Genomic DNA, 11,448 nt, shown 5'->3' with positions numbered 1-11,448 from the left:
ATACCTATGACTAATTTCACATTTTTTATTTTTTTATAAACTGTGTATGCTGCAATACACGCAGTGGTCAAGACATTGGTAACCTGGCAAGCATGAGGTTTTCGGCCAGTTTAAATTTTCGAGAAGATGTTTATTAATCTGTTTTTCTATACTCACGTAAAACCATTCCCCAGATTGAATATCAAACCAGCCTGTTTTCCACGCATTATTGGCAGGCTTATTCCTTGTCCACATGAGGAACTTGTCAGTTCCATTCAAAGAGTTATATATATTGAGGCTGCCAATATCTATTCCATACATATGATATTGAAAAGTAAAGCAAAAGTTGATATTACTCTGAAAAGGTCCAGCTTTCAGCAATGCCTTATCATCCTTTACACGCGGTTCGCTTGCTTCGATATATATGTATGAACCTAAAGAATATTATGATCATAATTATGACGGTCGCCCAGGTATTTGCTCCCTGGATTGACTCACGTCAGACGGGACGGTTAACGTGAATATTTAGTACCAACATATATGAATTAGCAAGACAACTATATGATAATACGGTTTGACACTTTTAGACGGTTCGTCCTGTGAATTTAAAGTGTCAAATTCTACCTTCTATGGACCCAGTGGTGTGATCAACATTCGGCCCAGTGAACGTGGAAGGAGTTGAGCCACTGTTTATTGACCAATCAAAGTTATCCCCACCATCAAGGACCTGTTCCCAATTGCAAAGGCCACTCCTCTCGAAATCGCAACTGCCTGAAAGGATTTACAAATGGCATTCTATGTAGACAATATCTTCTAAGTAAACTACGTGGGAACATAAACGAGGCTAGACCAGTGCAACCAATATCCAAGTTAAGATAATTTTACCAACCCTCTGCGAACTTTTCACAAAAAGTCAAATTTGCGGATTCTTCAAAGCAACTGAGATCATTGAGCGGACATCTTTTTTTGTTAACTAGAGAAATGAGAAATACAAAAATGAGAATTCCATGCATATAATGTCAGGGAAAGTGCACACAACGCATCTAAACCCCACAATTTCATTGGAAATAACGTGAAGTAACATTGGTTTCGGAGAATGGACGCCGGGTACAAATTCATTTGGTATTTTTAGACTTATATAAGTAAATAAAAGAAACGCGCATACATTCTGTTGTCCCATAGCACACATGTGGTTCATCTGCTCCATCCGGACAATCCCAAATTCCATCACATGTTAAATTCCAGGGAATGCAAAGGCCACTTGGACAATAAAACTGCCCATGCTCGCAACTCTCTTCTGCAAAGCCGAATAAGTTAGTGATAGTAATAGTGCAAAGACACAAGGTGGTGTATAAATGAAATGAATCACTTTGATGTTACTACTCTGGGTCACCAACCGGGTAAGCTGTAAAATTAGCTTGAAGTCAGTAATACTCATATAATGAGGCCTTTTTCATTGTTGGGGGGCTTTTACTTAACCTTAATCTCTCAAACTCGATGATTCCAAGATAAACATAAGCTGCCCAGTACCGCAGAAGTGTGTATATAGTGTTAAGCTGTACAAACCTAAGACACATATTAGGCATTCACAAGTGTATAAAAAAGGAGAACTTAAATCATAACGTACCACAGTTCCGTTCATCACTGCCGTCGTCACAATCTTTTAACCCGTTACACAACTTTCTGGCATCGACACATCTTGCTGACTCCTCACATTTGACTTGTTCGGCGAGACATTCACAAAATAACTCATCTGAACCATCGGCACAATATCGGTCCCCATCACATTGATAGCCTTTCTTGATACACTGCCCGTTGCCACATTCAAACTTTTTAGGCGAACATATATATTCTTTGATGGAGTGAAAAAAAAAGGATGGAAGCGAACGAAATTGATGATCTGTCTATAATGCTACTGTATACATGTTTTAGAGGGAACGAAGAGAAAAAACTGATTTTTCAAATTTTTCAACGTTAATAGCAAAGTTGAGCACTGCATGATAAGCAAAAATAATAAGCACCAACCAGGATCAGCATAGAGTGGTTGGACCTTTACTTTGCATGACTCTGTTTTTACCAAAATATTCGCAATAGCGACCATGGTATCTGGTTGAATGACTTGCCCCTCAAAGATAAACTATAAAATAGGAAAAATAGAGATGAGTTTATAGAAGAAAAACGTGCGTCGAATTGTTATAAAAGGACAAAACTAGTATAAAATTTTCTGACATCATAAAACACTACCGAAAGATTTTCACTTGGCCAATACGTGATCTCCCCATATTTCCAAACGTTTCCATGGTTACCATGGATTTTCCAAACCAACGTTTTCTTCCCAGACAAGTTTGCAAAATACACCGACAACGTATTGTTATCTCCTGTGATTTTATACTGAAAGCTGAAACATATTCCTGTTCTGTCCAAAAACTTGTGGTATTTGATCCACTTGTACGAAAATGAAGATGTCACATTCTCCATACTCGAGAAAAGATATATTTTACCTGCAAAATTATAAAAGATAGCTTTTCACTAATCCTTCGTTTAAACTTAGGAACTGAAATAATATTCTACGTGCATATTGCATTTACTGCCCAGGAATACGTATTGGAATATATCTTATCAGTTTACAAAAAAATATGTATCTGAGGTCTGTGCTTCCACAAAGTTTGTATGGAATGATCTGAGTTGATATGGAATGTTTGATCATAGGCGGCCAAAAATTGCACGAGAAAAGTTTCGGTAATTTTTATTATTATACGATGGTCTATATTGACATATTCTAGAGGTTAAAAGGATCTTAATTTCGAGTGGAATTGTACACACTTCAAATTCAAGCGAGGAACAGTTGATTCGATTATATTGACAAATTACCGAAAAATTTCTCGCTCAATTTTTCTCCGCTATGATTTGATTATCAGGAGTATTTACCACTGACCTATACTAGATAAGGTCTATTATAGGTCAGTGGTATCTACAAGACGTTATTCGTCTGTATTTTCTAGTATTAATAATCAAGACTGATGAAGACACTTTGATAATTGCCTTCGTCTAGGTTTATCTAACCAAAAAACATTGAAATCAATTATAGGACTAAAAATTTGAGTTGAAGATCCATCCACAGAGCTGTTGTACTAGTATTCTTGATTATCGGCAAATACCTATTCCACGAAGCATTTGCGTTATAAACTCAAATTTGTCGTTTTATCATGTTTAAATTGTGTTCACCACCACATGAAATTTATTCCACATTTCATCGCTGCTCCTCATTGAGGTGAACCTCAAGACTAATTTATGCTGCTTATATAAGGTCCCTACTATTTCATTTTTGCGGCTTGTTCCACCACGTTCACGGCTCTTTTTGTTCATTTTAATGTCGTTCACATTAGGAGTGTTGTGGCCTGTAGCCCAAATGGAAAATATATTTTCAGCCTCGAAAATTTCTTAGGCATATTTGGTAGCATTATTATTACAAGCTACAAGCTACCGGAAGGCACAATACAATCAGGAGCACGATCGGGAACCAAATCTCTTAACCAAGACTCGACAATGAATGCCAAGCTAATTTTATAGCGGAATAGAAATTCCTATTCTTTATCTGGCCCCAAAGTGGGTAGAAAGGAAGAAGTCTCTTGAGCTTGGTTCATGCACACGAGTAAAATATCTATTTACCCTTCGTGGCGTTTCTGATGTTATTGGGTCATATATAATTATTCCTGCGATGAACCCGTCGTCTGCACCAGTGGACGATTTCGTATTTATTTGTGTGTCTTCATGTTTGTATTTATGACCCACATCAGTTCCATTAGGTGAAACAATGTTTGCATAAGTTTTCGTATAGACCTTCCCTTATTTTCTTACCACTTGTTATACACGGTGAGTAAAAAAAAACTGACACCTTTGAAATTCAAATTAACCGCGAACTTATGGCTGGACTATGACAATTCCCATGTGTACAATCAACAAAAACGATTTGATAAAACTGTTCTTTTTTATTGACGGAGCTTAAAATGCATTTTAACTCCCAACTTTTAGGTTAATTAATAATAATTATGATATGTTTCGTATACCCATGAGATACAGCCGCTATGCGGCTAATTTGAATTTCAAAGGTGTCAGGTTTAAAGCAGCATTAATACAGGGTGTATCAAAAAAAACGCAACCACTTAATATTCATGAATATCCTCTTTGTTCTACAACACAAAAGACGTTTGGCCCCTGGAATGCGAGAAAGCTTGTAATCATATTCTAGCGGCACAATCGTCGGTAAACAAAGTCGGGTGCGTAAACCAACGAGCTGAATTGAAAGTATTTAACGAGTAAAATTTTATTTACAATTTATTTTACAAGGTCGACAGTTAGCATTCAAGTTATCATGCACGACAATAAAAACTCGTTGTTCGGTTGTTATCTACACCATTATTAGTTTAGCTGATTTGACCATTAGCAGTTGAACTGTACGATTAGAAGCCATTTTAAAATCCCAGGGGCATAAAATCTATTGAGCTTATGAACAATATGAATTTTAGAATATTAAGTGGTTGCGTTTTTTTTGATACACCCTGTACAGCTCTAAAGCTCAATTCTGTAGATAATAGATAAGCACCTCCAGTGGCGTAGCCAGCCTGACGATTTAGTCATGCTATGCAAATTTTATGTCATTATCATCATGCACTCATTTCTTTAGAAATTCATTGTTTTCACAGTCAATGAACACCAAAATATTAGCATAGCATGACTAAGGCCTAGATTAGACGTCGCATTTTAGTCGAATTTAACTTGTCGCATTTAACCGCAGTTTTGTGCGACGTAAATGCGACGTTCGACGTGCTCAGTTTAGACGTCGAATTTATTAGTCGCATTTAACACTAATTTACCTAAGCAATATGGCGGCTTTTACGAAGTCAATTATTTTAAAGCAAATTTTGAAAATAAGAAGAGAAAGACGCCAGAAGCAATTGCGAGTATTGCACAGTATCAAAACAAGAAGGAACAAGATTCTTCAGTTATGTTTGTCATTACTTACAATGATGTTCATTAAGCCCACAAAGACTCGAGTTCGTCAATGTCGCCGTTTCGAAAGAACCAAAAAATGGTGGAATTGGTGGAATTTTGTATGGGCAAACTATTCTGAAAGTCGGTTTAATCGTTACCACGATTCTTGGCAAAGTTCAGAACCATTTGACAAGCTACCATAATGGAGCAAGCAATATCGCCAGCCTGTAGATTGGCAATTTGCCTTTACAGACTAGCACGAGGTGACTACTATACCCACTCACTTTTCCTGGATTTCTCAGCATCTTCCTTCATGAATGCGAGAAGTTTCTCGGTTGGATCATTTTTACCATCGCCTCCAAAATATTCACAACTTTTGTGACTTGCTCCGCCACGTCGTTCTTTAATTCTTTTGCGTTTTTTGGACGGAACAAACAGATTTGCCCTAGATCGATCTTTCTCCTGTATTCATCCTCCTCAGAATCGTTTTCTTCTACATCACCCTCTGAAGTGTTCTGGAAACATGAGGATGTGGTTTTTGCTGCTTGAGGTCGATAGCTGAACAGCTTGATCTGGCTAGCACAAATCCTACTTTTATCAATGGGAATAGAGCATCGAACCATTTTCCCAAACTTTTATCTTCAATGATCGCTGTATGCCAGATTTTGTTTGGATAGTCAGCGCCACTTTCTTGCATGTACAAAAACACCATTTAAACTTGTTTCGGACCTGCTTGATGTTGAATGGAAATAAGGCCTGTCTCTCCTTTATCTTTTGCAAAACGATCCGATAAACATCGGTGTTCTTGGCCGTCTTGATATTTGTAAATATCAGCGTTTGCTTAAACTGTTCGCTGTTGGTATGATGTCAACCATGTCATCCAAATGTTCAGATGTCCACATTGGTCTTCTCCCGTTATTGATCTTTCCACTTTCCCCTTCAATTTGTTTGATCGGTTGTTGTTTTGGTGTGAAAAAGCAATCGTTTGCAGTAGCTACGATACGCAAACATGTTCAATCCAATCGTCAGTTTCTTCGTCTAGTTCTGACACAGAACACTCTGAACGGTTACAGACTATGTCCTTACAATCAATACATCTGTATTTTGTAGCTAGGGCACAAAATTTACAAAATTCGTCTTTGCTCGCTCTTTCAGGCTTATGCCGTTGTGAGCAAATTAGCAAAATACGTGTGTAAGCATTTCCACATACACTGACTAAAGCAAGTTCTATCCCCTTGGGCACAGAGATCACAAAAAACAATATGCAAAAGCCTTAAAAACTTCATCTGAACGCATAACTTAGGCTTCGTATAGTCCACGAAGCAAAAATGATTGGATCATAATGGATAATGTGGTACAAAAAACAAATGTACAGTATGCATTTTATACGAGTCAGTTTTATTTGTCGTCTAAACTGGTGTCGCGCTTCAGGGGCGGATCCAGACCGTATCAACCGTATCAACTGATACGGTCAGATTTTCCAACTAAATATAGAACGTAGAAATATGACTACAAAGCCGCAAGTAAACATTTCAAACGTTACCGACTACAGCTGACTGTTATTTGTGCAAACAACATCAAGTATTTATAATTTTAAATCTTCGCTAGTTGTATTCTATACGGCCCGTAAAAGTAAGCCACTGTGAGGCTGACAGTGGGCAAAAATAAAGGGGAAACCCTTGGTGGGAAAACCCCGCAAATTGATCTTTTTTCGAAAGCGCGGCGCGCTGTATACATTTCACCGATCGCTTACCGAGGATGTACCGAGGGCAGTCCGGAAGAAATGCGCCTACAATCATGATACGGTCTTCGATATGGTCAGCACCATTTTGTTACTAAAGATAGTAAATCACCGTATCAAAAATGTTTGGAATGTTAAAATCACTGCATCAAGCCAATGAGAACGCGCCTTAGGTTAGCTGCTTGATACGGTCTGATACGGTGGGCCTAGTAATTTGCATTTTGAATTGGCATTGTTGATTGGTCAACTTGGACGTGTGTTCGTGACTGAGTTTGTCAGTCGTAATGATTAACCTTTCGTCATGGCACTTGCCGAATTAAGACGGATTTTTGAGCGCGTTTACGCCAAGCATAATGTGACGGCTGAACTAAAGCTCTTTCGAGAAAACTGTGAGGGTATTTTACGCAGCAGCATAAGTGCTAAACAAAAGGAAGTTGAAAAGGGCACGGTAACCGTGAGAGTATGCGGATTCTCGAGGCTGCAGTTTCCGAAAGTTCTGCTGGAGAGATGTGGTGGACATGTTCCTGTCAGACAGAGCTTGTCGCAAAATTCGATAGCGTCGAATTTAATGTGCCGCGTCGATTAAAAACAATTTAGACGTCGCATTCCCGTCGAAAAAAAGGCGTCGCACTTCGGTGCATTAAATGCGACGAGTTAAATTCGACTAAAATGCGACGTCTAATCTAGGCCTAAGGCCTGTGTTAGACGTCGCATTTTAGTCGCGTCGAATGCAATTCAAACAATAGATAACGAAATGATAAACCTCTTTAAACTTCATTATCATCTCATTATCTATTGTTTGAATTGCATTCGACGCGACTAAAATGCGACGTCTAACACAGGCCTAAATCGTCGGGCTGGCTACGCCACTGAGCACCTCTGCCTCTGGGAATTGAAAATGGATCTTAATCCTTCATTTAAAATGCTAAAAGTAATTTTAGCAGAACTATGGTGCAAACCCGAACAATATTATATGCATGGTCGCGTTTTTTTTGAGACACCCTGTATAACGACATTTTGCGGAGTTAAATGACTTAAATCCTAGTTAACTCAGAAATACACGACTCTGATTAACGTACCATAATAAATGGTCGGCACCAGATCATAGACAACATACGCACATATATAAAACTGCTATATAATTATAACGGTCAGCGATGTTGCATTTGCATGATACTTAAATATAAATGTGGTCTTATCATACTTAAAATACTTTGTAAACGCTTTCAATTTATACAACTCAGGACGATCAAAATCTACAAATAGACTGTATTTACTGACCCACAATTTAATAATGAGTATTACCAAATGAATTGCTCAAGTCATTCACAGAGATAGATTTCTCAAACAACCTTTCCTCGTATGATATAATAGTTTGTTAGTTTTAATATTACGGATGAAGAGCCTTGTAATGTGGATATGCCATAATAAAATCTTTTATATTATTATTAATAAAGTTTTCATTATTATTATTATTATAACGTTAAAATTCATTATTATGGAAGTAAAGTTTCAGCAATATTTACAAATATTATTTCTTTTCATGTAATTGTAATATATCATTTTTACTTTATAACTGCTGGTATCACGGGAATTTTGCCCTCCCAGGAGATCCCCCCCCCTAATAAATTCTAAATTTTTGATCTAACAACAAAACAACTGCAAGTTGGAGAGTATTGGAAAATGTGAGCCTTGAATGGGTATAACATGTTGTACTCATACACACTAAGACATACTATTTAATTCATATTTTGAATTTGATCAACTCCATTATGTTTGTCAATACAATGAAAATGTGTTAACAGAGAACAAAAATCGCAAAGGAGAGGTAAAGTTTCTGAAAGGGGGCCAATTTCATAGGAATTTTATGTTCCCCCCTACATGGAAGGGTGATATTACAAGGGGGGGCGGGCAAAATTACTGGGACACCGGTTGGTGTCCCAGTATATATATATATATATATATATTATATATATATATATATATATATATATATATATAAATATATATATATATTATATATATAATATATATATATATATACACCCGTTTGCAAAAACGTTGGCCGCAGATAGATATATAGATAGATACCCAAATTCTAATTAGAATTGCATATGTTGTGTAATATGATTGAAATCCCATGCAAATGTAATCATATGCAATTCTAATTAGACTTCGAGTATCTATCTATCTATCTATCTGCGGCCAACGTTTTTGCAAATGGGTGTATATATATATATATATATATATATATATATATATATATATATATATAATATATATATATATATATATATTTATATATATTATATTATATATATATATATATAATATAATATATATATATATATATATATATACTGAATAAACAATACTAGTTTCTTCGATATCAAGAGCTTATCAGCTCAATAGGTTGATTAATTATTTGAAGATGGTACCTTCCCTTTCCCGAGTACCATGTTCAAATAATATATATATATATATATATATATATATATATATATATATATATATATATATATATAGAAGAATGCTTAGAAACTAATTTTACGCATTAATTAACCAGCAGTACTCTACCACTAACAAGTAAAATCGTCTGGTGTTTATAGATAGAGTAAATTCTAAAGTAGGCTGCATTTCCCACCGACGGGTTTAGCTCTGGCCTTGTAATCAGAAGAATATGCAACTTTATGGTATTAACAATGCACTCAAATGTACTGTTATACAGGTAGTACTGTTTATATTCAGGTTCCAGTGGGACATTAGATGAATTGTTGAAACTTGCAGGAAATTATCACCAACTAAGTCACAGAATGATCCACCAACTATGTCACAGAATGATTCATCAATATCCTTTGCAGGGATATAATATTTTGCTTTCTTTCGAGCCAATTTTCCAATTTTTGCGCGCTATTTTATTATGAAATCAAATTAGGGCACCCGCTGACCAATATATATAGCAGTTTCAGATATGTGCGTATGTTGTCTATTATCTAGTGCCGACCGTAATAAAAAATTAAAAAAATTCTATAGAGCCAAAAAATTTCTATTACGAAAAATCACGTTTTTTCATTTTTAATAATTTTGGCTCTATAGAATTTTTTTTAACTGGTTCAAATTTTCCATTTTTTTGTAAGAAAACTTTTTATAAAATAAAAAATTGGGGTAACCGAACTTGTTTTCGAGTTAAATGCGTGAATAGGTAAAATGTCGGCCATGTTGAATCGCCATTGTCACCATAACAACGATAATGACGTCATGCTTGTGGGCAATTTCTGACTGTTAGAATGTTGGTTAATATATCTGGGAAATTTCTTTTCCTTACCAAGAAATCTCGTGCTAAAATTCTAAATCAAAACCACAAGTTTTCAATATTTTAAAAAATTGTAGGGAGCCACCTTAAATGGCGATGGTTAGTGCAAATATTTAAATGGTTAAGTGCAAATACTTATTAGTTTGATAGATTTCGTATATTCATTTCGATCTCTGAAAGCAAAATTTCTTACTGCCTTTTAATAGCTACAAAATTTGACCCACACCGGAAGCAATACGGTATACTGTAGACGAGGCCTATACCTGGGCGGCGTTGCACAGATTGCATTGAGTGAACGCTACAAGGATATTCTAAAACTTACCATTTTTATTTCCAGTTTCAACTTTCTGCATCCAGCCGTGGAAATTTACGATGCTTTTCGTTTCGCATAACTTTGCTGATTTCAGGAGGCAGGACGTCAGTATCATTGCTATCATAAATTTAATAAACGGTGAGAAGTCCGCAGATTTTAAAGATTCGCAGAAACATCTGGTGTTTGCAGTTAATACAAACAATCAACGATGTGAATTCCATTTGAATGTGTCAAGTAACGCACTTGCAGTCAAGCTTTTAATTATTACGTTAACCTGTGAACTCAAATGCTGCTGGAACGTTAACACCACCATCTTTAAAATTGAAGGCAATATTCGGTGAAAATGGGAGTTTACCTCAAAGTCAAAAGGACGTGAGAGCAGTGGCGTAGCCAGCCTTACGATTTTGTCCCGCTATGTAAATTTTGAGTTATTATAATTATTCATGTTTTTAGAAATTTATTGTTTTCACAGTAAGTGAACACCAAAATATTAGCATAGCGGGACAAATCGACAGGCTGGCTACGCTACTGCGTGAGAGACACTCAACTTCCTTTCGACAGTGCAACATAGATACAGCTTACATCAACAATGTAAAAAATCGTTTGTTTATTTGTTATTCTATCGTGCCCATTCGAAAGATTTTAAATTTTCGTGTTAAGGAGAAATATATAAAGTCGATGTCAATTTCCTTTTTTTAGAGAACATTTTGTTATCGCGTAGGGGCGCTAATCGCTTAGAAGTGTTTTCCCTGCACCTCGGTAAAACGGGATCCGTAGATTCTGAAACTGTTACGTAATTGTATTTTACATACGTTACAGACATACATATTAGCGGTCCAGGATGCATGAAACTTACGATTTAGCCGCACTGTTCCAATTTTCTCAACATTATCAAGATAAGAGGAGTTTGATTCCGGGGTTAATGAAATCATACGACAGTCGCCGTTTACCTTGTAACCCATCTAGACAAATATTTTTTGCTTCAATGCTTGGTTCAAATGGAACGATATAACAGCTAGTGCAATGTTCGAAACTACAATGTGATGTGGCGTTTAGTTTATGTTTCCACACCAACGTTGAAATAATAATTATTAGGAAGAAATACTTACA

Source organism: Dendronephthya gigantea, unplaced genomic scaffold (assembly GCF_004324835.1).
Source record: "Dendronephthya gigantea isolate DGI-Jeju-01 unplaced genomic scaffold, DenGig_1.0 000147F, whole genome shotgun sequence".
Classification (NCBI taxonomy): domain Eukaryota; kingdom Metazoa; phylum Cnidaria; class Anthozoa; order Malacalcyonacea; family Nephtheidae; genus Dendronephthya; species Dendronephthya gigantea.
This window is presented reverse-complemented; position numbering follows the sequence as displayed.